The sequence below is a fragment of the Gopherus flavomarginatus genome, chromosome 11 (assembly GCF_025201925.1).
Source record: "Gopherus flavomarginatus isolate rGopFla2 chromosome 11, rGopFla2.mat.asm, whole genome shotgun sequence".
NCBI classification, from domain to species: domain Eukaryota; kingdom Metazoa; phylum Chordata; order Testudines; family Testudinidae; genus Gopherus; species Gopherus flavomarginatus.
The window spans coordinates 47,630,708-47,657,282 of record NC_066627.1 but is presented as its reverse complement, the minus strand read 5'-3'; the positions used below and the strand labels follow the sequence as shown (position 1 = coordinate 47,657,282).

The following is a 26,575-nucleotide window of genomic DNA, read 5'->3' as shown; positions in this document are numbered from 1 at the left end:
TTCATTCACTCAGTGCAGGTCAGGGATCCTGGCAAGTGGGCAGTTCTGGAGAGTCCCTCTAGCACAGAGTTTGGTCACACTGTGAGAGGTCCTCTAGGGCTCTACACCTGCTCCAGTGTTAGACAAAGGAACTGGGGGCAAGTCCAGATGGCCAACTTCCCTCTTCTGGAAACTCACTTGGGAGGGGCAAGAGGGTCTCTGGACTGTCCTTTTCTTAGGGAAAATTAGAGAATCCAAAGTCTCTCTTCTTTTCCTTCCTCTCTCATTTCCTTTCACCCCCCTCTTTCCATTCTCTTCTCCTCTCCATTTTTCACTCTTTCCTTTCCACCACCACTCCATCACCTTTCCTCCCATTTTGCTTTCTTCTCTTTTGCATCCACTCCCCTTTCCTCGCTGCTACCTCACCCAAATACCTGTCAACCACCACCAAGTCTGGCCCCAGTCCTGCAATCTGTTCCATGGGGGTGGACCTTTCCACTTGGGCCAAGCCCACATTTGGACCCAGAGTAGGAATGAATCAATGAACAGACAGTTATTTAGATGTACAAGGGCTCATTTTCAAAGGCTGACACCATCACAGCCCCTTCTGACCCTGCATTTGGATTCTCATATCAATATATCAGTTATTTGAACCTCTGTACCAATTGGGTTCCCCAGCTCCAGAGTTTGGATGTCTTTTAGTTGGCTATGTCACAGGGCAGAGTGGGTCTTTTAAGAGGGAACTGGGCCACTCCACATATGCCTCATTAACAGCCTGGCGATGGAGCCTGATAGAGGGCTGCTGGTCTCCATAAAGAGCGGGAGGGGAACAGGAGACAGGAAGGTGTGGCAGAGCTGGAGAAGAGCTGCAGTGAGCAGGATGTTCCTACTGGAGGCTCTTGAGTGGGAGGAGGGCTGGGAGTGCCAGGCAGGACAGAAGCCTGGGAAGAGTTCCTCCAAGTAGACACTGGATGCTCAGAAGAGAGCAGGGAGTGTCTAAAGGAGCTCAGGGTGGGCTGAGAGGAGGAACTGAGAAGAAGCTTGAAGAGGGGCAGACCTCGGGGAGGAGTGTATTTTATGTTAATGAACCAGACCTCAATAAGGAATGCTTTTATTGGACACATCTGAATAAAGGGGAAACTGAGAGAGACCGCTGCAGCACCACCACAGGCCACTCCGGAGGTGGGCACTCCGGAGGGGGCACTCCGGAGGTGGCTAACTGAAGTACAGCTACACTTGGCAATTCAAACATTTGTAAATACTTTGTGCCTGCAAAATACTCATATGCACAATCAAAGAGATTACTTTGCACAGATCATGTATTTGTTACGGCAATTATAGGAACATTTACACACAACTACATGCACAAATGCATGTGTGTATATTTCTCTACGCTATGAAGAACGTCAGTAATATCTCTGATATCTATCAATATAGATGTCTAGCTTTAGGTTTATTAAAAGTATCTTACATAGCTTCTGGGATATTTTTAGATTTCTCATCACTTTTCTCTACCTTTAGACAGACTAATACAAATTAAAAAGGCTTCAGAGTCAATATTTTTATAGAAAGTTTTTTCTTAAAGTTCTTTTTGTGTAACGGTTGTCATGCTGTCATCCTCATCGCTATGGTTTGTGTAGCTGTGTTTGTGCCAAAACTTTTGTTGGTCAACACAGCACATTCAATGCTAATGGGTGGTGAGTTTCCAGACATACCCGTTTAGAGATACCATCTCACCTAGGATGAGGCTGAATTTCTACTTGTGGATGCAGTTTGAGTTCACATATTTCTGCACCCATCCAATGAATTGTGCACTCAAGTCTGAATATTTACCCACAATCAGAGAGAGAAGAGAGTATTTGGATTTACACTGTGACTCAGTTGCAGAAGCAAATTCATGACAATGAGAGCGCCAACAGTCTAAAATTTGCCCCCTAACTTAATTAGATTGATGGATTTCAGGCTTGAGTATCTTCAGATCCCCGGGACTTGAAATCACCAATTTTTAACTCATACGAGGTGATGAATTCCTTTGAGTGGAGATACTTAGGGATTTAAAACAAATTGGTTTCTTGACAAGACAGATAATTATTTTTATTAGAAAGGAACGATAGGGTTATTTGATGCCAGAGCATCTGTCTTTAAACCGTTTCTCTATTAGGAATAGATAATAAGAATTACAGTTAAGGAGCCATGTAATACACAGATCTAATTCTATTCAGGGGTTCTGGTGACTTCCTGTCTACTGTGATGTCACCAGAACCCCCAAGGCGGAATTCCCTGGTACTGAATGGGATTGCTGCATATTTGTTGTCTTCTATGAAAGCATTCTCAGTACGTTTCTATTTGAATTGCTTTCCATTCGCGTTCCGTATTCCCTAAACAGTCATGTTAGCAGCGATAGCATGTTATGTTGATGGGGCTATGACTGTATGAGGCCAACCCCGTAGTAACAAAACATCTCTTTTTAAATCTCATCTGAAAACATGTTTTTTCTCTCTTGCTGGTACCTCTCCATCTCAATCTCCACTTAGAATTACTTTTTTCGTTAACTCTGCCATTGTAAAAAGTTTGATATGCAATAAGTGTGAAGATACAATCGACAATAAGAGCTCATTCCTGCAGTGTCCTGAGTGCCCTCAACTCCCATTGAGATACTCTCTACAGTCCCTGCCAGCAGAAAGCCATCATTAACCAGTCAGTATTTAGCACTACTCACAGCATGGTGCTAGCTGAGGAACTGCAATTGTTCCCCACACCTGAAGATAGGCAGTAACTGTGATGTCTGTGATACCACAGCCTGGCTTGTGTTGGTAACCGGTGACTTGTTAATGGCAACCACTGCATGAAAAACAGGGCATACCTAACAAGTGGTATAACACATTCTACTCAATAGCGGAACTGGGTAACATTTGTCAGATTTTTTTTTTCTGAGAAAGGCAGATTTGGGTTGACCAAAACATTTTGTGAATTTGTGTCAAATTCACCAGATTGTTTTGGTCAAAAGAAAAAAAACACTTTGGAAATAACCAAAACACTTTGTCTTGACATTTTCTAAACAAAAAAAAATTATAAAAAGGAAAAAGAAAAATGTTTTTCTTAGAAAAATGTTAAGACAAGGTGCTTAGAAAGCTGTGTACCATTCCACAGCAGTGAGATGTCAAATGACCAAAGAGGAGTCATTGGAATGATGGGAAGATACGGGAAATGTTGAAATACAAATGTCCAAGACTCAGATATTCTGAGTCAAGGCAAAATCTTCACTGGCCGACATAGGCTAAATCAGGAACCCAACTGAAGGAAGTTTCCATTGCTGGTATAAAAGATTATGTAGAGGGTTTCCTCGTCCCTCTGAGAGCACATCTGAGCCCTCAGAGAAGTGCATTTCAGCTCGACACCTGGCTGGTTTCTTTTGAAATACTGGCTGCAGATCATTCCTAAGTTATAGTCCATTAGTTCCCAGGTAAGGGGTATCCCCGACAGTAAAGTGCTCAATAAAACACCTTCCTTCCATCTCAACAGCATCCAAACTGCAGAGTACTTTTCCTAGGATATATTTTAGAGAACCCCTCCCATGCCTTAGCTAAGAGAGAGGGCAGTCTGCTTAGGCTACCATCTAGATCAGAGAGATACCGCTTCTCCTTCCTATACTCCCCCACATCTCCAGCTTAAAGCAATTCTTTTTCAGGCTTTATTATTTTTTTTTACCCCTCCTATGCATGTATTTCATCCCCTGACTTCCCAAGCCCTCCTCTTATCAGTGTATTAATTATCTCCTGGCTGCTGGGACTAGTAATTATCCCTCCCTAGTGCTTTATGGGCTTCCCAGCACAGACTGCAATGAGGATGGGCTGAAATGGCTCAGCTGACAGATTGAGCAAAAGGAATACACTTTTTTTGTTGGATCTATGATAATTGTCCTGCTCTGGACAGGTTGGAATTGGGGAAAAGGAAAGATAAATATTTCTTTGGAGCGATGGTTATGTGGATAGATGAAGCCTGGATCGTCTTAAGGCACATGGCGGGAAATATTTTAAAGTGAATAAAATGCCTGTTTACATGTGAAGACTTGTGGTTCTCCATTTCTCGTACAGTGATGGGGGAGAGCTGTACCACCTACGAGCTTGTGAGGAGCTGTTTGCCCTGTATTGTTTTAAGTAGCTGCAAAGTGTTCAGTTCTTGCTCGGGAAATGCAGACTTTTGTAGGCTCAAGGGTAGGCAGGCATGGGAAGGAGGAAACTGTTTTCTGGGGCTTTCTTTCAAAGTGCAATTGCATGACCTATAAGGACCCATGTTTCAAATGAGCCTCTAAAACTGGCTCCTATAAATGTACCCCCACTTCACTGCGCAAACCCTGTAGTTGAATAAATAAATAGGCATTTGCACATGCAAACTGAGTAACTGCACACACTTTTACCTGCCAATATACACTTTTTCACACGTAGATCAGGATTTGCATATTCAATGAGGTGTGTGCCATTTTGGAGGCCACTTTACAAAATCCTAGGGCTGGATTCACCACTGCACTGCTCCAGCTTTATGCCAACATAATGCCATTGTTTTCATAGTGAAACTGAAGTAACTCAGTCAAGGTGGCTGGTAGCCGTTAAGCCAACACTTATTTCCTTCTGGTGACCCGGTGCCTAGCCTTGCAAAGCCTTAGGTGAGCAACCCTTACGTAAGTGGGCCCATAGGATCTTAAACTGTGTTTGTTCAAAAACATGATAATGAGGCAACCTAGTAGCTTAATTGCAGCGGTCTGCAGAGCCATTTGGGAGAGGTCCATTTGGCTCCTGATCACTGTCTCTTATTGCACAAGGCCATTGAAGATTGAGTACACTGCAGGGGCAGCATAATGAAGCCCCGAGGTTGGGAAAAATTCACGTTGCTCAACATCATCCCCCCTGACCAATTATGGGTGGGCTGGATCCTCAATGAGTGAGTCCCATCCAGGACTCAGCTGGGGCTCTGATGCCAGCACTCAGGGATAGGGGTTGTAAGGAAGAGGAGAAATGGAGGTAACCTTACGCCTTTCCCCAGGGATGCAGATAAGCCCCTGTGGGTTGGGAGCAAAAGATGATCATGTTTTTCAACATTAAGAAATCCCTATGTAGCAAGATGCACAAGAAATTCCCACTGGGGATCCATTATGGGGATGTAGCATTCACTGGCCACAGAAATCTCAGTTTGGCCAGGAAAGGGAAGATATTTTTTGCCAGATGCAGTCTGGGTTTCATTAAATGAAGATTTCAAGCCGTGTGTGTGTGTGTGTGTGTGCGCGCGCGCGCACATGTGGGTGTTTGAGGGGCAATTGTGTAAGAACACTGTATGTGTAACAGGAATATCTAAAGGTTGATGCTGAATCACAACTTGGACCGGATCTGCATTAAACTGGCTAAATAGTTGACTAAATTGTCTGGTTAACATAATTTCCAATATTTTAATAAACTATTTTAAAGTTTAACCCCCATTATGTGCCCTCCCTAAGGAGCGAGATGAATGCTTCAGGAAGAAATTCATAGTCATTTATTTGACCAATTTCACTGAATATTTTAAATAAAATGTCAAATGAATATTTATTTTCTGCTACTTAACTAGCTGTATCCACATGAACAGTGGCATGTAGGCCCCATCTATAGTTATATTAAAATGATGTTCCACTTCTGTGCAAAAGATGCGCAATGGCAAATCAGCCCAGCATTTGCCTTCTTGACAAGGCTTGTCATGCTAATACTCATGCATGTCACTTTGTCTGTGTACAGGGTTGGAGAGCTGAACCTCCAGAATGAAGATGAAGCAGCTGGGAATGGTGTGCTGTGCAAATCATCTTAACAAACCAATTCTAATTTGTAGCTGTTGCTTTCCACGTTTTTCTATAACCTGAACCATGAAATGAATCTTCATAAAGTTTATCACTGGCTGAATATTTACAGGATTTATACTAGTTAGACGAGGGGCGACTACATTTCTTATCACCTTTTAAAACAAGTTAGGAGTCACTAGGTGAATTTTTGTGTTCGTAAAGATGAAGGATTATAGCTCCTGGCAAAATCAGCTACAGAATAGTCAAGCGGGTCACAATATTTCCCCATGGAGACCTGCTAATGTACCTCAGTCCTGATCTAACACTCCTCTGCTGTACACGCCATGGACTGCTCCCACACAGCGGCTCCATCCAGACCTCAGTGCCACCTACTATTCTGGTTTTGAGCTTCTGATAAGAGATCAAGTCACTCCCAATTGTCCCCCACTGGGTGCTGCTTTTGTGAGATGGATAAATGCTCATCAGGGACCAGGTTGGAGCCACCAAACACATTTTACCTGTGACCTACAATTACTTATTCTCTGTTTGTGCAGCATGTAGCACAGTGGGGTCCTGGTCCTTGACTGGAGCTTATAGGTGCTATGGTAATATAAATGGTAATAAGTCATGCTGGAATCCAGACCAGCAGAGGTTAAAGGTCAATACAGGGGTTGTTGAACGTTTTCATAGGGTCAACCAGCTCTGGAGAAAGTGACTGTCTCGTAGACCCACCTCCCCTTTCCAATTTGAGATCACATGGGTCACTGCTCCCAATCTCAGCTGCGGAAGGTTCTGTGGCAAATGGGCAGCATTTGCAGACTCCCACTAGTTCACGGAACGCACTTCAGGAGGCCCTGGGGCTAAGAACCTCTGGATTGTTGTGGTGCCTACCTCCCCCTTCTATAGCTAGATGCCCTACCATTCACCTCTGTCATCTTAGCCCAGTGTACCATCTTTCCTTGCACCGTTGGTGTAGTGCCCGTTGTCTGATTCAGAGTTCCTTTCAGCATCCCACTGTTAAATGAGTAGTAAACTGACATGCTGCTGCCCACTTAGCAATCAGCTGAACAAGGTCAGTTTTCAGGCCTGACTCACTGCTGGATGGATTGCTTCCTCAGCCATTGGTCATTTCCCTGTGACATCACCCACCCACTGCTGCAGTCTGAGAGCATGTCACTGTTTATAGAGAGAGCTGTACTTTGGTAAAAGTGATCCTGAAATTAACTAAATCACAAGCTGTCTCCCTCTGGTAGGGTGACCGGACAGCAAATGTGAAAAATCGGGTTCGAGGGTGGAGTGTAATAGGAGCCTGTATAAGAAAAAGACCCAAAAATCAGGACTGTGCCTATAAAATTGAGACATCTGGTCACCCTACCCTCTGGCCACGGCTGATCAGCAACACTTCCTCATTCACCCTTACTCTTGGTTGCCCTTCGTGCTGTTTTTCTTCCCTCAACATTTCCCTGATCTCGTAATCCTACCGCAAACAAAGCTAGAGAACAGAGAGGTGTGGAACAAACAGGAGTCCCTGCTTAAGTACATGTGCAAAATATAATCTGTTTGTGAGTATTTGTGGATTTGTTCCAAGGTGAAGTTTTATCACTGCTGCCAGCAATACACAGCATTTTGTGTTGAAATCCACCCACTGGACAAAGTCGCTAATTTCTTTTAGGCACAGTGACAAACTTCTGCCAGTAAAAGCTGCCTTTCATTTCACTAGGAGGAGAAGGGAGATAAAAATTAAAGAAAACGTTGCTTTTATCCTTGAACCTGTGGAGAAAGTTTTCCTTGCTGGTTTCCCTGCAGTGAAGAGCATTGCTATTATTTGTATTGAGCTAGTGCCTAGAGATCCCAACCAAGATCAGGGTCCCATTGTGCTGGGCATTCTACATAAAACTAGTAAGAGGTAGCCTCTGCCCCGAGCATCTAAATACTCTAAATAGGCAAGACAGACAGAGGATGAGAGGAACAGACAAACAGACAGGGAGACATTTGCAGAACTCTCTATAGTGTTGACTGGACTTTCTCTGCCTTCCAGCTGTTTGCTTCAGCTCTCTCCCTCCAAATCTATCACCTCTGCTTTGTTTTACACCCTATCTCTTACCCTGCCCATCCTGTCCTCTTTGCTTTCTTTCCCTCAATGTATCCTCCCTTCTCTTTTCTTTCCATTTAGCTAACCCCCTCCTAATTCCACCCACCCCAAAATAAATTGTTGAAATACCATGATGTTTGCCTGCCTCCATCACCCCGTTCACTCTGCCTATGTATTCTATCCCTTCCCCCACCATCTGTCTTGTCTGATTACCTTGTGAGCTCTGTAGGGCAGGCATTGTCTGCTACTCTCTTTGTACAGCACCCAGCACAACACAGCCCCATTCTTGGTTGGTCCTGAGGCACAACCATATAAATGCGATGAACAATAAAAAATGAAGTGAAGTGATTTGCCAAAGGTCACATGCCCAGTCAGTGGCAGAGTGAGGAATACACTCTGAGTCTCCCGGCTCTCGAATCCCTGCCTTCTCACTGGACTATGCTGCCTGTAAGAATGCAATTTTTGTCACATTTCTGTAGAAGGAGAGGTGAGCACTCAGGTTTGAAAACCTGTTTTAAGACTTTGAACAGGGCAACGATTTTTAAATGTTGTGATGCATTTAAAGTTTTCTTGCAATATCAAACAGAAATAAATGGACAGGAGTCAGTAAAGTCCAGTTTTTTAGACCAGTATAACTAATCAGCTTGTATCTTTTGTGATTATTAATATAATTGCCATGATTATAATGTAACAGCACATGCAAATGACTAAGTTGATACCTAACTGGCTGTTTGCAAACACGGTCCTGATAAATCTGGGTGAAAATTGTATGTGCAATTACATTCATACAATTAAGAAACTCCGGATGTAAGGTCCAAATTTCCCAGGCTTTAAATTGGCAAGCCCGTAATGTGTGGAACTCCAGAGGAGTTTTTCACAGATGCTAGCAATGGTGCATACAGAAATGTTGTTACCAGTTTAGAGGCTATTTTTGAACATTTAACCTAAAATATATCTTTTCAAAGTAATCTTTTGCACCTCCCACCATATGAATTTCTACATTGCCTTTGTCACAAATTGATTCTTGCCCTCATTTCTTGGTTTGAACCTGAAAGAAAAGATGGTCTTTTGTACTGGGACTCTAGAGATCAGCGTTCAGTTATGAGTTCTGCCATAGACCTTAGGCAATATACTTCATTGTTGTGTGCCTCAGTTTTCTCACCTGTAAAATGGAGATAAAATACTTCCTTTCTCCTATCCTTTGTCTGTGTTCCCTATTTAGACTGCAAGTTCTTCCACAAAGGGACTGTATATAGGTACAGTGCCCTAGGAGAATGTGGGCCTCTTGATAAGAATTATGGCTAACCTAGAGGTGAATGGCTCTGAAGCCTATTACCATACCTCTGAGTGAAATAGTGCCCCCTCATCCTCAGTCCTTCTATTTATTTGGGGCATGTATGATTCCCACACAAGCCATCACTGTTAGATGATGAAACTTTGCTCATCCTCTGAGTTCCTAGCATCCCAGTTTGAGAGCAGATTGTTCCTGAGCGTATATAATCCCTTGGAAACTGAACCTTGTCAGCTAAAATGCAAATATTTGGCGACAAAGTGTTCATTACAGCAGAACTTGATTTCAGGGTCAAACCTTTTTGCAGCAAATTGTTCGCCAGCTAAAATGTTTATTGTCACCACACTCTGGCAGTTTTGACAGGGCCTATCAAGCAGAGCTTGACAATCTATGCATGCCGCGTCTCCAGCTTTTTGTTGTGAAAGTGAGGAGAGATGTGGTCGGGGAAGTGATTTAATACAGAGGCAAACAGTCCACAGAGAACAGGAGAGATCCCCGTCTTAGTGGAGAGGCCCTGCCTGTTAGGGACTGGGGGACTATTTATGATGAGGATAGTGCCACACTGACTCTAATGCAGTCAGATGGTTATATGATAAAAAAGATATATATATATAGTGAGAAAATATTGTCCAGCATGCTAAGCCATGGTCTCTGCACACCAACAGCCTAACCGTAACCAAGCTTTTTGTAGGCATCATGGCAAAGGAGAGTTTTAAGGAGGGATTTTAAGGGAACAATGAAGTGGCTTTGCAGCTATTTACCAGGAGCTCCTCCCTTGTGCGAAGGACAGCATGGGAGAAAGCATAAAGGTGCTTGTTTGAAAATTTAACAAGGGGGAGTCGATTCTTGCTACTGAATGAGAGAGGACAGAACAAGCAGAGATAGGTAATGAAGGGCTTGGAAGTGAAGACAAGTAGCTCATGTCTGATCTGATAGAGAAGTGGAAGTCAGTGGAGGAATGCAAAGAGAGGGGTGATAATGCTTCCTGTGAATCAGAATCCATGTCTTGAATATTGACAGTGCCCAACTAGAGTTGAGACCAAACCTTGCACTCCTCCTTGTCTTAGATGTGTTCCTCTAGCACTGGTGCTGGTCTTTTAGGTTATTTTAGTTGCTGATCAAATAATATTTAACCCTGGTGGAAAATTGAGCCCTGGGATAACAGTGACACCCATAATTTAATGAAATGTATTTTCTGAAGTTCTGGTATTTCCCTTGACAGGGTCTTGTATACTCTCATCTGGGCCCACTGTTGTATGTGTGTATATACATGGATACACACACGTTAGGCATGAATTCAATGAAAAGAATGAAAGTCTGGGATTGTTTCACTGCACTAATGTTTTTACAATGTATTGGCTGGAACTCCATTTATAGTGAGCATCTGCTTACTCTGATATTGTGCTGTGAAACAAGCCAAAATCAGATTGCACTCCCTCCAAAATGTGAAGGTTGGATGAAATTTGTCATTGAAATTTCATCCAAATCTTGCATTTCAACAAAAAGCAGCAATATAAAAATGAATTTTTCACTGAGTCTTTCCCTGACTAGTTCCATTCATTAGCAATGTGGCCTCCCCGAACATGTCACAGAAATGTTTAAATCACACTTCATCACAGTTTCTGTAATATGCCTGTGTGAGATTCTTCTTTTCTATTTCTTTGTTCATCCATCAGTTGCAGAGCGAAATTCTGCTGTCCGTGGCTTACTGTCAAAAGTAAAGTGCAGAGACAGTAGGAGCTGGTCCATAGATTCTCCAGATGTGCTTGAGTCAGTATGGCAATGTTTGGTCCAAGGAATTTCCAATTTTCTTCTACTTTAATCTTACTATTATCTGTGCAAGACAAGCCATTTTGGAGCAGTCCTGTATTTGTTTATGCTCTTCAGATAGCAAATATTTAAAAAACCCTGTTTCATCTCATGTATTTCTCCCAACATACATCAATTTGAAATCTTCTTCATGCATGAAATACAGGCACTAAGTGGAGGTAAGTGACCTTGTTGAATCTCCGGCCACTGCAGCTGCCCGGGAGTGAGTGTGGGGAAGGAGGGGGAAGGCACTTTGCTGTCTGCCGTTAAAGCCCCAGGAGGCTGAAGATGAGAGAAGGACAAAAGTTTCAAATTGTCAGGACATAATTATGAAAGTCATTTTGCAAGTGCAGAGTCTTTCACAGTGCCACCTCTCATCTGCCAAAGTGGGCTTGAAAAGACAATAAAAGGAAGGAATATTCAGCAATGAAGAAGCCACCAATGTAAAGAAAGGATTTTTCGGTAGATTAAATGGGGGTTTCTTTTTCTTCCCATTCAGATAAACTAATAACATTTGTTCAATCAGAATTTATTTTGGTCCAGTTCTATCACCCTCACTTATGCCAAGCCATGGCAGCTTTGCAAGGAGTCCCACTGCGATGCCTACACTTAGGTACTATGCAGACTGAATACGGGTGGCAGAATTGGGCCAGCTGTTTACAGATCTGGGCTTTGATTTTACATGTAATCTCTATTTTCTGATTCAAGTCACTGACTTTATTTCTTAACCCCCTGAGACTAATAGAGGATCATGGAAGCAATAGTGCACTTAAAGATTCAAAAAAAAAAATCAGCAAAGCTGTTTCCCGCAGTCCTCCCCCACCAAAGAAATCTGGATTAAGAAAGGAGCTTCTTTAAACAAAGGGTTCAGCTCAAGATCTTGGACCAAAGAGTGCATTACAGTCCTTTGTTCTTCATTCTTTGCTGATCTTTATTCCTTCCGCACTCCCCACAATAATAAAAATAAAATAATTTAAAAAAAAAACTCCTGACAGTCATGTCCTGCTGGGATAAATTGCTTTAAACTCCCCTTCAGTTAATATCAGCTTTGTGCCTGTTCCTTATTACTGTTGCCACCTGTCCCTCAAACTGCAGGCTTCCCCCTTCCAGTCCCCAAATTACCCAGGATGTGAAGAGAGGGGCTTGGGTGGGCCTGCCCTCTCCCTCTCCCCAGCTCCCTGCTCCCATCCCTGTAAATTCACTCCCTTACTCCCAAGGTTCAGCGGGTAGGGTTTGCCTCCTCCTGACAATCGGGCTTTGTGTAACACAATGGCCCCTCCTCACTTTTGGCGAGAACTCTCTCTGTGCGGCAGGCCAGCCAAGCGGCCCACCAGACAGAACAATAAAGACCAAGAAGAAAAGGTGACCTGTTTGGCATGTCGGAGTGATGGTGAGTGCTGGCTACAGAAAGTCCTGGCCTTCCAAACCCACCGGGCCGGTGCTATACATACTAAACGCACCCCTGGTTTATCTTTAGGATTCAGTGGTAACTCGGTTCCCTCCACTTCCATCTGGGAGGCCTGTGAAAGTGCTCCTCCCTGGCCTTGAGCCAGTTTTCTCCAGCTGCGATCAGTTCAGTGCCGTGTTACCATCTGTCCCTTCAGATGCAGGGCTGCCCGTTTCAGTTTGGATGCAGCCAGGAGGCAGTTCCCCCTCCTCATCCCCCTATCCATACACTCCGTACTTTAACAAAGGATAACCTGAGTTACCCAGTTTCACAGAGGCCAGGAATGACCCATTTGGGACAGCAGGGAGAAAGGCTCCAGCACCCCACCACCTCCATTCTGAGACTACATTTCTGTGACAAAGACTCCAGGTGGTCAGATGATTCTGTTTCAACCATAGGATGCTGGCAGCATCAGACAAGGGGGCCAATACATCTCCAGCACCCACCCCCATGTCCTAACATTGGTGTCCCTGGGGGGTGGGGGGGAATGGGACCCTTTTTCCTGCTTCCAGTGGCAAAGCAGAGACAGGTGGAGACTTTTCCCACATGCATAGGAAAAATTTCAGCAGAAGCACTGAAATTACACTAGGACACCTAGAGAGAAACACACACACACACACACAATTACACCAGGACACCTAGAGGAGAGAAACACACACACACACACACACACACACACACACAATTACACCAGGACACCTAGAGGAGAGAAACACACACAATTACACCAGGATACCTAGAGGAGAGAAACACACACAAACACACAATTACACCAGGACACCTAGAGGAGAGAAACACATACACAATTACACCAGGACACCTAGAGGAGAGAGAACACACGCACACACACACACCCCCCCCCCCCCAGGCAAAGCCTTAAGTAGTTCTAACTGTTGCTGGGTGTGTTTTTAAATCTACAGAGCCTGGCCGCTCACATTTGGCAGCCGCTGATGGCCCCGTTTCTGCCCCTGCACGCTGCAGCCGAAATACTCCGCGGCAGGAGAGTTCGCCCAGAAGTAGCAGCCCCAGGCTGGACTCTCGGGGCGCATGCGCAGTCGGAGGCGGCCGCTTCCCATTGTCTCCAACCCGGAGAACAATTGTGCCGCGGCTCCAGATCTGCCGAGCTGGGATTGGCCGCCGCGCAGGCTGCATTGATTTGTAATTAGCAGCTCGGCGCGCTCCCATTGGCCAGGCGGCCTAGCTCTATGGGCCTCTCGAGCACATAAGTTTTTGCTCTGGAGTGTAACTTTTTGCAGGGCTGAAGTAACTTCTGACCTGAGCTGTTGTTTTGGTTTTTTTTGAGGGGAGGCGGTGGCTAACTCGCTAGCAAGGATGAAGCTGTGTGGAACTTTCCTTGGTTCGTAAATGCCTCTCTAAACTTTTCTTTGACTTCTGTGGCTTTTGGGTTTTGTTTTCCTCCCTTGCAGCTTCTTAGCCGGGCTCTTCCGCGTCTGTGTTGCGTGCCATTTTTCAATGCCCCAAGGCAGCAAAGGAGGCGAAAGGGACTAACTTCCAGGCGCGCCTCGATGTTAATCGCTTTGCGTATGTGGCTCAGAAAAGGAAATGTGTCAGGGAGACCAGAAACAAACTCCCCCCCCCCCACCCCATCCCATTTCTCTGTATTCTCCTCTGTTGAGTGCATGGCAGCAGAGGAGCTCCTGAATTCAATACATTTCACAGCCTTAAAAGCCAAGCTTCACCTCTAGTGTTTGCATTTAGCAAGTGAGAGTATGATTATTTTTTTTTAAATCTCTCTTTCAAAATAATTGACATTGACTAAACTCAATTTCAGATCTAAAAGTTTTTGGAGCTAAACACTCTTACAGACGTAGGCGAAAATGTGTGTGTGCCTCTCGCCTGCTCTTGCTGAAATTAGACTCCAGATAATGCTTTGTTATTAATGATTCGGTTTATTGCAAAAAAAAAAAATGGATGCGGGTAAGGGGTCTTTTTCTCTGTGTTTGTTTCTCATCACAGCTTTGTCCAGAGTTCTCCGCTTTTGCATATTAGTGGATAAATAGGGGGTAGCTCAAATATAAAGCTGACTAAAGCCTGTTAAGACGTTGATGGAGTGTCCTAACAATTGCTCTTCACTGCCGGGACACAATGCAGACAAGTGTTGTTTTGTTTTTTTGTGTTTAAATGCCATATAGAAAATGCACGGTTGATATTGCAAAGATTTGCATGGAACTGATAAGGAGGCTGGTGTCTTTAAAGAAATTAGTAGTAGTTTAAAAAATAATCTTCCAACTGTCAAAAAGAATTTTTTTAGACAAAGAAGTTTTCTCCTTGGGGAAAGTGTGTAAATCAAGAGAAACACGAGGGATATGAAAAGTTTTTGTACGTGTGCGGTGATGTTCCATCTGCCAGGGGCCTGTAGTGGGCAGGTCTTTCTTCCCCCAACCCTTCAGCTGTTCCATATACAATATTAATGCTGGCCATTTCTATTCGGCATACAACAGCACTAATTGTAGTCTGAGGCATTAAGGCAGCCAGCCCATCTGCATCGAAGCTTTCAGAAAGAAACAAGAAAAATCTTTCACCCCCAGCTGGTAGCCGTAGAAATTGGTGTCAATTGCAAATGCATAAAGTTTGAGACCTAAAGTGCTTGCAAAGAGTCTGTAGGACGCAAGTAAACTGCAGCTTAGCATTTTTATGTCTGGATATACAAAAATAACTGCGCTTGTATTTTAAACAACCTTCAAACATAGACCTTTAATTCGATTTTTAATGGACTCATCCAGGCTCTTTTATAATGAATATAATCCGTTTTTGTTTTTTAAATCTTTCCATATTCATATTGCAGGACACCTATCAATGACTTGTAAACGTGTCAGTTTCAATTTGCAGGCTCAGATTTACAAACGTTTCCCAATACCTTAAAGGAAAAGAGCCATATTTAAAATGTGGACCCTATGCTAACTCTTCCTCTATTAAAAAGTGGCTACTTAGAATTCAGAAATAACATAACTTAAAAATTATTAATTAACATTTGTGTTTTACAACATTCTGTGCTTCAAGTAATGTCTTGTTCTGACATATGGATCACTTAAGAGAACAGAAGATAGTAAGTTGTTCGAAGGTTTTGCTTAGCTGTGATCTTAACTGTAGCAGCTAGCACGGGGCGGGTATTCCCAAATCGTTTTGGACAGTGGCTGCTATAAACTCTGGCGGGAGCTGTCCATTTCACCAGTGCTGATTGTCCAGTGTTTGCCTGGTTTCTCTCTCTCTTTTCTCAGCTTTACGGAGGCTTTTAAAAGTTGAAAACTTTATATGCTAATGTCTTAAATCGCCCCTCCAATTTTCTCAATGTTTGCCATGTATTGTTTAACGATACATAAATTAAGCAGGTAAGCAACTTATCTTGGTTTAACAAAAACAAACACGTTAGGTTTAAGACAAATAATAACCTCAATATTTTGTTTCTCTTTAGCAACATCTTGGTGATAACGATAAACTCTAGCCGTACACTGTCCTATTTTGCGTCTAAATCTAGGTTAGTTTGTTTGGATTTACCAGTTTGCAAACTAACTTCTTTTGTTTTTTGTTGAGGTTTTGCATCAGGAGTCCATTGTATTGACTTTGGAGTTTCAGGGTAAATAAGTTTAGAAGTCGTGTGTGTTTAAACGCACATATGCCTACACACAAACACCTTTTCCTCTTATTTTCCATCCTATCTGGTTTGCTTTTGTTTCCCAAGTTTTAGTGTTACCTGGCTGAATTAAATAGCAGCCACGAGTACCCTCCAGTATTGTTAACAGAATGAAGCTGATCGCGCTGGATTCCTCCCTTTTGATTCTATCTTGGATGCAGAACAATGAAGATGCAGTGTAGCACCGGGCCTGCTGCCTGGAGATAAGAGTTTTAATAGAATTTCTGAATGCCAAAGGTTTAGGATGTAAAATATCCCTGTCCTCGCAGCATGTCCCAGGGAGATAGAAAATGGCTTTTCAGGAGTACTCTCAGCTGAATTCGTCCTTTCATGTTAATGGCTTCAGAAGCTTAGGCAAGAGCCAGTAGCAGTCATGGAAATGGGCACTGTGAGATGATCCTTTCCAAGGCGCGCTGGATGTTCTAGGCTTAGAATGTTACATGAAATCCTAAAACAAGACATTGCAAATAGAAATAGTCCAAACTAACTAACGAAAGGCCATGGGCTTTGGCCCAATAGTGGAGTGGTGGGTGAGGAGCTGGGTGGCCAAATGGAATTTTATCTGAATGTTATTCCGTGCGGCCCTTTGTGGTACCCGGGACGCTCAATGCCATTGGTTTGGGTGAGAATAGGATCAGGGCCCGCCATGACACGCCCAGTTCTTCTTTATGACGTGAATTATCAGGGCAGAAATCTACCTCGGAATAACTGTCCTTGCCTTTTCCTCTGTCTCTCGCACACACAACTGCGCCATAAAGGAGGACACAGGCGAGACGTTCCGCTGCTCCCCGTGCTTTGGGAAGGAGAATAAATGACTTTAGTGGGGTGTTTGACAATGCTCAGGTTGCAACTTTTGTCTTCTCTTGGCTTTTCTGTCCGTGCGGGCCTGGGCGAGCTCCAGCAGGGAGAAGGTCAGCCATTTGGCTCGCAGGGTCCCTCCAGACCAGCCATGGCGGACCAGAGGCCCCGAACTCGACTTGGGTTGCCTCACTCTGCAACCGCTCTCTGGCTCTAACATCTCTGGCGGGGTTTAGTCCATGTGTGAGCTGCAGTCTGTCTTAAAATCTCCATTAAGAGGACAGTCCAGTCACCTCCGGGAGGGGGGGAGGACAGGCTAGGAAGTGCAGAATATCCGTCTCCAGTGCTAAGAGCTTAATTCAATCGGATCATATTTCCGCCACGATTTTCCAAAGTTACAATCGACGCCGATTAAAAGTGCTAATGCACCAGTCCAACACAGGGGAAAGGTGATAACGGTTGTCTTTGCTTGCCCTTGGGGGTAGGGGGGGGTCTCTCTGACAAGATCCGGGACAACACAGCACGTGTCAGCTCCACGGCACACCTCATGGGTGGTGATGAGGCCTGTGAGGGGGAGGAGGGGATATTCTGAGGATAGCTCTTGGATGGGGTGGAGGGAGCAGAGTCTCTTTCCGGGAGGGAAGCAGGCTTCCAGGAAGAAGCGATCCACACACACAGTCACTCACACAAGAGACTGTGGAGCTGTTTTTAGAAGGATCATTCTTGTGCTTTCAGCGGAAAGAAACAAATGGAACCATCTGAAACCTTATCCGTCACCCTCCTCCCTTCCTGTTTTTTTGAAGGAGGGGTGTTTTCTGGGAACGTTGTGTGTGGTGCTTTTTGAAAGAAAGAAATAAATATATACACTATAATAACCGGCCCCTGAATATGTACATCGGCTAATATGCAATACTTCCTGTTTCATATAGGCGATAAATTTCCCAGTCTCTTCTTTATGATGATAGGTCATCTTCCTAACCACCAATAAATATTGTAAAGTACTTTCGCTGTAGCTGTGCTAACCTAGGGCATCTGTCATTCCCTGGTTGTTGCTATTAGGAATTATTGGACTGTACCATAGGAAGGGAATGCACGGGGGGGATGAGGATGGCAGTTGTACCATTCGCAGCCCTTGTGCGTGCGTGGTGGAAAAGAAGCCCCAACTCTTCTGCATATTAATTATGAATCATCTTGGGCAAAATCAGGCCCTTTCTGATGGGTCTGGCGGCGGGGGGAGGGTGCAAAAACAGGAGGGGGCGGCGGGTCGAGCAGCGCCCCAGCTCGCTTGCTCTCCACTCCAAAAAGTCAGCGGTCCCGTCTCTTTGATGTTATACTGTAAATGTATTTCACCTCGGAGAGTAAACAGATATATTGCAACCCCAAGGGTTCATGGGTAGTGTATTTACAAAGGGAAGGCGCATCAAGCCCCCTCTGTGCCATTTCCATTAATGAGAGCGGTCATTAAGTAAATGAGACATTGCCTTTAGCAGGCTTAAGAGTTCACACACTAAGGAGCATCAGCTATTTAACTGAAACCAACAAACCATCGTACACGCATGTTACCGGTGTAGGCAAGTGGGCAAACCTCCAACAACTCCCTCTCCCCCCCGCACCTCCAACCTCTCCCCCCTCCCCGTGTAAATTTCATGATTGCTTTCCGTGATGTCATGTTGAAAAGGGGCAGACAATAGCTGTGGGGAAAAGGTAAGTCAATATTATGTTCTTTCTCTGACAAAGGCAGATAATGCTGTTGGGGTGGGGGGTTCACCTTGGATTGGTACAGAGCAGAGGAAGGGGTTCTCGGAGACCACAGCTAATGTAAACAGATGCAGGCTTGGCTCTTGGAGGCAGGGTTTGTTGTTTTAAAATTGCATCGGAGAACCAAGGCGGTTTTATTAAGATAATGGTTATTCCTAGGTTCATCTTTTTCTCTGAGACTCTAGTGGACATGTTGTTATGCTTCTGACTGAAGAGAGCTTTAGCGGGGGCGGGAGGGGGGGCAGAAGACAGCATCGTATTCAGCTGGGAAACTTTCTGGAAGAGCAGATATGTCTGTGGACATAGAGATCTGTGGATGTTTATCAGGAGAAATCACTGTGGTTTTAACAGAAGAAGCTTCGTAAAGGGAGAAGAAAAAAAGGCAAGCTCCGTAGTTTTTCACTGGGATATCTTGCATGGTAACTTCCCGTCCAAGGTACTGAACAGGGGCCGATGTTGTGACTGACTCTTCTATCTGAGGTTGTGATCTCTCTGGGTTTTCTTTTCTTTTTTTCTTAAACTACTGAAGAGGAAAGGGGGGGGGTGTTACATATTTTGTTCTTGTTTGCCTTGTACGAAAGACGCAGGCCAATATCTTAGGTCTGCTGGGTCTTACTCTTAAATCATTAATGAGCTTTGCATTTCCCTTCAACTAAGTGAAGAGAATGAGTTTTAAAAAAATAGGAAAGAACCTATTAAAAATTGCATGCACTTGAAAGCAGGTTGATGTGCTGTGTTCAAAGACCATGCGTTGGCTGTTTCAACTAGTAGACTTTTTTTTTTCTGACTACTTTCCACTTTTCTATTTATAGTGAGGAGAAATGAGGAAAATGTGCCATGTTTGCTTTCGTGTTCTCTGTTTACCATGACAAAAAGACATCTGAAGGCTTATTTTTAGTTAGCTTTGATCAGAGGCTTTGCTTGAATGATCGCTTTACCAATTTCACCGAAAAGTTAAAAATCCCGCAAAAGGTTCGTACAGCAAGGGAAACCCGTCCCTTGCTCCTGGGTGCTGGAGCGAAAGGACCAGTTTGCTGGACGGCAGAGGTGGTTCTGTATTAGGGAGAACACTAAGGGAACCATCTCTTGTAGCAGTTGGAAAACACAAACTCAGACACGTTCAAGGTTATCTCGTTTGAGTGACCCGTGCACACAAAAGAGCAAGTCCCAATAAGATGGACATATACCACTGAACGAAACCGATACCTACGGGCAGGAGGCCTTTGTGGGGTGAGTCATCAGGATCTGTGCCTTGAAATCCTCCCTTGTCCCCTGTTCTGAAGCGAATTGTTCGCTCCGAGCTTGGCTTGGATACAGGACCTGGCTGTCTGGGGGGCTCCCCCTGCTTTGCTGTCTGACTTACTCAGCACTAGTGTGTAGTTTTGCAGGACAGCCATTGCCACAAACAGACCCTGTCGCTATGTTTAGCCTCCATCTATTGTTGGCCCCTCTGCTTGTATTCTAATCCTTTCCCCAGGAAAGGTAATTTCAGGCGAAGTCCTCCCCGTCTCCCTACCGCTTCTTTTATTTCCCCCTCTCTCTCTCGTTGGCTCATCTGCTGTTATTATCAGCTTTTTCCATATGGTCCCTTTAATTAATGGCAGACAAAAGGGGGCGGGGGGAGCGCGAGGGCTCCAGGAATTAGAGTTTATGGCAGGTTTGTCGCTGATGCTGTCATAGAAACCAGAAGGAAAGATGCCGCCTGTACACTTCTTTGTATGATGCTGTTTATTGTTCCAGCGGCAGCACATTGTGGCAGGGCTCTGCTGCAGGGGAAGGAAGCACAAACCCGTTTGACGGCGGCGGTCGTTCTCTGCTCTAGCGTTCCAGGCTCCCAAACAACTAAGGGAAGTTGGTTGTTAAGCTGTGACTGACACACACACACTCCCCGTTTGCCTGTGCCTTGTGGAGGCCGAGATCACTCTCTGGGGAAGGGGGAATTGTGTATCCTTCAGCTCCCAATGGTCAGAGGGGCTCTGGGAAGAGCTATTTCACCCTTAAGGGAACTCGGGAAAGTTTGTTTTGTGACTAGCTGCAAATTCAGACAGAATTGCTAAGTGGCGAAGTGTATTTATAGATCGCACTTCTAGCTGCAGGTACCAATAGACCACAGCAGTTTATTTGCATTGGGGGCCAGGTATCCTATGCCGCAAGTAACAACTACTGCACTTGCAAAATTAGCTTGGAGGGCCAGCCCTGGAGGGGTGTGCTCGTAGAACAGGGAGCTGCCTGCTCACCTCTCTCCTGTTTATAGGGAGGACACAGTGCATGCAGGGATGCTCTAACAACCAAGAGGGTGAAAACAGCGCAATCTCCTCTGTGTCCTGTAATCCCTGCCTCCTAGAGCCTCCCACGGGTGTTTGATGGGATTCCTTCGAAGGAAGGTTATTAATAAATATTAGTCACCCTGGGGCTACATGTGGGAAGACAACACGGGTGTTTATCAGAGGAGCTCTGCAGGCAAGCCCCCCTTCTGTCCCTCCCAGATAGCTGCCTAGCATAAGTGAAGTCTCCATTGGTTTGTGGTTGGTTTTTTAAGAGCCGAGAATGGGATGTTTTTAGAGGCGCACGTTTAAAACCGATCCGCCACACGAAGCCCGTTGTAGCTAGGTTTGTTGTAAGAGGAGGCAGTCTCGTGGAAGGCGTCATCTGATCGCCCTTCATGGCTCTTCGCTAACCTTTTAACTGCACGACCGTCCTTGGGGGGAGGACCTGGGCTGAAGCATTCGGTGCACTCAGCAGAAATGCAGCTACGCCACAACTCGCACGTGGGCTCCTGCGAGGTGGGGGCAGATTTTAATCCGGATGAAAGAGAACACAGGGCCAGTCCTCGCTTCCCTGCTTAATTTCCACCCAGGTTCCCTGGTACCTGTCCAGAGGCCCAGAGGCATCACTTAAGTCAGGGGTCTCCTGCTGCTTCTCTAAACAAGGGTGAATTTCACCTTTTGACAACAGGGTCCCCAATTCAATAAAACGGTGACCGCAAAAGACCTCCCCCAACACACCTTCTCTCACCTGCACTCTCTCCTTTATAAAAACTCCTTTAAAAATACACTGTGGTGGGAATTTCTGAGCCTCGCATAAATAACGCCTTGCTCCAATTCCTTAGATTTGGTTGGGGCTTGGTCCTGCTTTGAGCAGGGGGCTGGACTGGCACCTCCTGAAGCCCCTTCCAACCCTGTTAGTCTATGAAATATTTCCCACCTTTATCTCTTAAGCCAACATTACAGCCTCCTGCCCCCCTACGCATCCCCCTCTCCTTCACTCCAGTGTCTGTAAATATCTGTACAGGCGCTAGGGGTATGACACTGAAGGGGGGGGGGGCGGCGGTTAGAGACCTAAGATGCGTGAAACTAATAAACTTCAGCTCCTAGCTGGACTGGGGGGGGCTCCGCATGGGTGGCTCCAGTGACAGGCCAGTGCCCCTGCCAGTCCCGTTGCGGTGTGTCAGGCTGGCTCCGGGGTCCCTGCTGGCCTTTGTGCCTCCCTGGGCTGTGCGATGCTGGTTTGTTTGCGTTACTGGTGCCGGCCAAATGCTGATTTCCTACGGCTCATCCCGGGGGACTGGGGGGAACAGCAGGAGCAGGTGACTTCAAACCGGGGAGCTGCAGACAGTAATGACCCTTGAGAATAAAGCAGCTGGGTAGAGCTGCTCTCTAGCAGGGACTTAATCAAAGCAGCAAACTGCAGGGCATGGTCAGGAGTGGAGCAGGGGAGAGCTCGTGGGTGGGCAGCCCCAGGCTGACTCGGAAGGGGAAGAGCCGCTGAAGCAGAAAGTCCGGTGCTCGGAGCTGGCTGGAAGCGAGGGAGGCACGTGGAGCCTCTAATGACAGGGGGGCTGAGTCCCGTCCTGGGAGAGCAGCTCCTGTGCATGCTGGGGGTGCTTGCAACAGCTCTAGACACGGGGCTTGCTCTTCCTTCCCTGACACTGGAGTCACTCCTGAGCTGAAAGTGGGAGCAGAACCCGGCCCATGGACTCTTAACCCCCTCCCCCCCATGTATTCGCATTTGGCAGGGGGAGCGCGCTGCGCTGGTCAGAAGCTCCATTGCACGTGCATTTCACATGTCAAGTTACACCGCTACCTGCCTCTCCAGTCTGTCCCTGTCGGGGGGTGGGGGGAGGTTGCATTGCTCCCTAGCTGGATGCATGCCACTCTTGACACTGTCTTGGCACAATTGCCAAAAAAAAAACAAAAAAAAAACCCTTCAGCCCGGTTACATTTTTTTTAAAAAAAGTGATTTATTTATTGCGGATTGCAGCCTTAAAGCGCGGAGAGGCTGCCTGGCCGGGGCTGCTGGTCAGCATCCTTGTAACCAGATCACACCGACTTGCCGGAGAAAGCTTTTGAATTATTACTGGAAGTCATATGATCCCCGCCGGGCTGAGCTGGGTGTGCAGCGCGTCAGACCAGCTGCCATTTTACTCAGACATGTTGGAAACACTTTAACCCTCTGGTCTGCCTCGCCCAGGGCGCGCGCCTTTGCGCGTTCTGGTTCCTTGCATTTAACTGAGAGGGAGAGTCTCATTTTCAAAGCTTCACCCGGCTGGAAGCAGTTTTCTCCACCCCCTCCCCAATCCCACCGTGTGAAAATATGTTGTGATCTGGGGCTGAGAAGACGAGCTGGCTTGATCAGGTCTGTTCCCTGCACGTGTCAGCTCCGGCTGCGCTCTGCACCCTGCTCCCTGCAAAGGGGAACCAATCGACAGCCCCAGGCGGAGAGATCCGGCCTCTAGGGCAGAGGAATAACCGAGGGCGGGAGGGTGTCTGGCTTTGCAATCGCGCTTCCAGGAAATGTTGGCAGTGGCCTCAGCTCGGGTGAACTCATCCCGCCACACACGCTGCATTTCCCAGAAAGTCAGCGGGCGCAAGGGAGCAGCGCGTTACCCATGCGGCTGTGAGCTCAGCTGTTCCGTCTGCCCGCAGGGAGGGTGGCAGACCCACCCCGGAGAAAGTCAGCGCTGCTCGAAAGGGCACGAACTAACTCCTGAAAGCCGGAAAGTTTTCGGTGAAAGCAGCCGGTGGCTGTCTCGCTGCAGCTCGGAGACAGAGCATCAGTTACTGAGAGTGTTTCAAGGACAGGGATCAGAGGGAGGAAATTGTCCTGATCCTGGCGATGAGCTCCGGGTATTAACCTAGCCAGGCAGCCGCCACTTAGCTCTGCTAGCGGTCATTAGCTCCTCCTGCTTGTGCGTTTCTATACTTGAGGTCGTGAATACATTGTAAACTTTACAAAGGAGAATAATACACGTTGCTCTTGTCCAAGGATTTCAAAAGCCAATAAAGTGGTGTTTATCTCCCTGGTCTGCAGCTAGGGCAATCAAAGCACAGAAAGGTTAAGTACTGGGCACAGTCAGGGCCGGAGCAAGGATGTTTCGGGCCGTAGGAGAAACTTCCACCTTGCACCCTCCTCCGTCCCGAGCCCCTGCCCTGAGGCACCCCCCAACCACGGCAGCTCCCCCCCTCCGCCCTGAGGCACCCCTGCCCCAGCTCACTCCTGCTCTGCCTGCACCCCGAGCACTCCGTCGCTGCTTCACTTCTCCTGCCTCCCCGGCTTGCGGCACCAATCAGCTTAGGTGCTGCAAGCCTGGGAGGCAGGAGAAGGGAAGCAGCCATGGCATGCTCGGGGAGGAGGCGAGGCAGGGGTGAGCTGGGGCAGGGAGTTCTCCTGAGTGCTGACCCCACCCTTACTTGCTGCAGGCCGCCCTCCCCGCGCCTCCCTGCCCCAGCTCCCTCTGCCTAAATGCCGGTGGCCACTGGGGCAGCCGAAGATTCAGCCGCCGTGGTCGCTGCCAAAGAAAATGCTGCCCCCTAAATGGTTGCACTGGCCCTGGGCACACTTCACCCACCACTGAGAGGCAGCCACCTCTGGGATGGATTGGGGCAGCTTTTGAAGCAAAGCACCACTAAATATCAGTTTATAAAGAACATTGTAGCAACTTGAATGTTATTTGACTCTACAAGGGGACTTGATCTTTCAACTAGTTTTAGTAGCTTGGAGGGTTGGGGAGATCATGCTATGTATAAAGAAGCCAGGCTGTGCCTGCAGACTAATTCACTTCTAAAGAACTCCTGCTAGGGAAATAATGCATGCGTTGGTACATCACCCTTCCCCAGGGACTCTCACTACCTACCAACAATGGAACTAAAGGATAAGGGCCACATTTTTTCCAATGGCAAAAAGAAAACCCACTCTTTTGTCATCACTTTTGCTGGGAGTGAAGAAGAGAGGCAGATTGGTGTGTGTGTGACTAAGAGAGAAGCATGAAAAGAAGCATCTAGATGGGGTGATTCCATGGAAACTAGTTGTAACTCACTATATAGTCCCCAGATTTCCTATAGTCTTTTCTATGGGATGGCATTATCTACCTTTCCTCTGCTTCTGAAGTTGCTTACATGGGATATCTGCACATTTGTCACTCTGCCTTTTGGGTTGGGAGGTGAGGCATGAAACTGATCTCCACAGCATCAGCCTCTCCCAAAACTCACTGGGATTTCCAGTTCCATGCATAAGACACTTTCAGTCTTATCTTTTGATGCTACTTGCTTCTCAAACCTGCTGTAGGCTTGAGGGGGGTGGAGGGCTTCTGGCAAGCCCAGACAGAACCACGAGGCTGCACTCTCTCTACCATGGGCTATTAGGGTGGGAAGAGAGACGCTCTAGGGAATATTGTGAGAGAAATAGGATTCTGCTCCCAGGTATCCGCCCTCTGTGACTAGTCCGAGATTGGTAGGATATGCATGGGTTATGAGGACTGTGCCCCTTCCCTTCTCTGACAGGTTGGCATTCCCTTGGCATCCCCTCCACACAGGGTGACACTCATATTGTCCAAACTTTCCAGTTTTGCCACTGACTTTGGTGAGGCCAGGATTTTATCCTGGGGCCAGAGGGTTGCCTTCAGATTCCCCACTTCCTTCAAAATCTCTGTCTCTAGTGTGGCTTGTTAAGAGCAAAGTATCAGTGGTTTAATTGCTCTACTAAGCCTGTGTGCCTTGCTTACCTGCTCCATTGTCCCTTAACAAGAAACCAGAACTCCCACAGCTAGGTGGACTCTGGGAGAATGCATCTAACCAATTGGTGGCTTGGAAGGGCTGAGGCACAGGTTCTGGGGCATAAGGCAGCTGGACAGCAGGGTCCCACTGCCTTAGAGTGTTCAGCATGGGGCCTGGACTTGGGAGCATGTCAGAGAGACCCAGAGCTAGGAACTAGTCACTATTCAGATCTAGGGGAGTTAGACGCATATGGACCCAGGAGTTGTCTGTTTACAACAAGTTAGTGCCTGTCCAATAGAAGACGGGTCCAGGGTTTCACGTTTGGTTCCAGTAGGTCATCCCTGGAATACTGATTTCCGAAACCCACTGTACTGCCTGCCTCAGAGTTGCCCCTGTGTGTTGCCTGTGTGTGGTGGTAAGCCCTGGAGGAAACGCTGAAGCAAGGGGAAATTGTGACTTTAAAAGCCTCTATAGTGAAGGTCTTGGCAAAAGACCAGTGTAGTGTAGAAAGGAGGGGAGAAAGGCAAACGGGGGTTCTGGGAACACTTTGGTAAGTTGGAGGAGAAGGAGATCAGTGTCTCTGTGGTTAGACTATTTCAAGCAATTGTCAAGTCTTTAAAATAAAACGTGACACACTGCTTTAATACTGCCCTTTATCTTTTTTTTAAAACAAAACGAAAATGGAAAATACAATTATTTTCACCTGAATTAAAATGCCTTTGATCTTTGTCTTTCATTCAACTTTTTGCTTCAGAAAGAATAGATTAATAAACACTTTCAAATGGAAAAATATAGTTTGAAAAGGTCCCCGTTTTATCTTTAACAGAAAGCTTTAGTGCTAACCTGTATATGGGCTCCGACTGTTCCCCCACCCCCTTCCCTTTTTATGTTAACAGCAATAAGTTTGCTTTTATTGTGATCACACTGGCTTCCTGGTCACCTTTCATTCTTTTC

At 46.1% G+C, this 26,575-nt stretch overlaps 1 protein-coding gene across 6 annotated transcripts in view; it reads left to right on the top strand.

Annotated features, from left to right (window-relative positions):
- Positions 1 to 18,403: 18,403 nt before the first annotated feature.
- The window catches only part of MYT1 (myelin transcription factor 1), a 111,561-nt gene continuing 103,389 nt past the window's right edge, over positions 18,404 to 26,575 (top strand). For all 6 annotated transcript variants that reach the window (XM_050918715.1, XM_050918718.1, XM_050918716.1 and 3 more), the window contains exon 1: positions 18,404 to 18,575. The gene's annotated coding sequence lies outside the window, so the exon portion shown is untranslated. The remainder of the gene's footprint in view (positions 18,576 to 26,575) is intronic.